Source organism: Sciurus vulgaris (assembly GCF_902686455.1).
Source record: "Sciurus vulgaris genome assembly, chromosome: 2".
Classification (NCBI taxonomy): Eukaryota; Metazoa; Chordata; class Mammalia; order Rodentia; family Sciuridae; genus Sciurus; species Sciurus vulgaris.
Genome location: NC_136462.1, coordinates 102,931,529 through 102,933,514, shown reverse-complemented (window position 1 = coordinate 102,933,514; position 1,986 = coordinate 102,931,529).

Here is a 1,986-nt window from a genome sequence, read left to right as displayed (position 1 = left end):
TTCCTAGTTTACTTTTGCCTCAAAATAAGTACTATTTTAAATCCAGGATTAATAGCTTTTATAGTCCCATGTCTAGGAGTTAATGAATAGGTTTGTATTGTTTCTTTTATTGTTTAAATTACTCTACATATTTGTTATTTTGGAGGACTGACTCACAAAGTTACATTGATTCTCCTAGATTTCTATTCATTTTCATAAATTGTCTTTTTAGGGGACGTTATGAATGGGAAGGGGGACAACAAACTGAATACCTTCAAATTATGCATTTTAAATAAAATCAATAATAATTTATTTTCATTTATTGAAGCAACAGAGCACAGCACTAAAGACTGAAGTTAGACCAGGGTATGAATTCTTGCTCAGTTTGCACTGGCTTGCTTGTTTGTTTAAGATGAAAGACTTCCTCCGATGTGGAGAACACACTAACAGAAATTAGGTTTTTGTCTGAAATCTCCCAAGTTGTCACTGAAGGTCTTAGAGAGGAAGTAAGCAGTTTGGTCTGCCCAGTCCATACTTTTAAAAAGTAACACCTTTACCATATTTTATGCGTGACCTCAAATGTCACAGAGAAGCATTTTATGTGCTAAAATGGTGGTGATGTGGCACTGTCACGGTCAGCCCTGAGTCCTAGTAGCATTTCTGACCTCTGTGATTCTTGGTCATCAGAAACATACAGCACTGTGAGTACTGAGGGTGTCAGGGCCCCTGTGATGTTCATTTTGTTCTAAAGTGTGTGTTCAGAAGATTTTACTGCGACTGGCACCTCTGGTAGCATCTGAATGACCATGGAACATTCTCTTGGGGGATTGTAACCCCAGAAGTTTGGCAGTGGCAGGGAAATGCTGAATGATACCAAGGATGATTTCCTAAAGGAGTTTTAGAAACAACTGGGAGTGAGTCTTCCTGTTTATATACTTAAATGAGATGATGGATTTTCCTTTCTCCCCTTCCTTCTACCACTTTATTAGTAAACACTGTATCTGACATCTACAGCAGCTGTCTAACTCAGAAATTTCCTGGCAGCTACTCTCCTCTGGGTTATTCCTTTACATGTATATGTCACGTGGGGGTACCAATATGACTTTCTATCGTTTGTAAGATGGTCAGAAACTAACCCAATATTACATTCTTTTGAATATATAGAATCATACCAATATGCAGTTGATAAATTTACAAGGCCAGCATTCAATAACTGTTTTGTTGGTTTGCGCCCACACATGACCTTGAGATCCCTGAGGATCCCAGTGGTAAAAGTGTCTGAATCTATAGAGTTTCTTACTGTCATTGTCATTATAAATGGCTCTGCCTCTTATTTCCATTTTACCCCATTCTGAACTCCATGCTGCAAAACTCTGGTCAATCTCTCAGAAGCACCTTTTGTACTTAATATGAATCATGTTTTACTTTACAGGATGTATGACTTTAGGTAGTTATATAACCTCTTTAAACCTCAGTCTTTGACTACAGATGATTGAACTGTTTTTCTCATGCATGTGTCATGAAAATTAATGATATAAAATATCTAAAGGCTTACCACAGTTTCCGATATGTGGTAAATATTCTTTAACAGGAACTATCATTATCAGAGAAAAAAATAGCTCAGTCTGCTAAATCAAGATTTCCCAGGCCCTGGTTTATAGTAGCTTATAAATTAATGAGAGAACCTCACACTGATATGGATGATGGTCATAGTTCTAAAAACGTATTTTCCAAATCCCAAATATTTATTTTCCCAAAATTACCAAAGCCATTGGGAGTAGTAAATATTTTAAATGAGATCATCATCCCAAATTAGAGCTAGAGTTAACTTCCTGGCATGCAAGCTAATTCCCCTTCCTCTTTTAAAAAAAGCCAGTGTTGATTAACACTCATTACTGGGAAAAACTTGATTTACAGAGGCTACAAGTGTACCTCATTGCACAATTTCCCACTTATTCTCTGAAAGGTTTGCTTTTGTAGTAGTCAGAATGGATTGGACGTAATGCT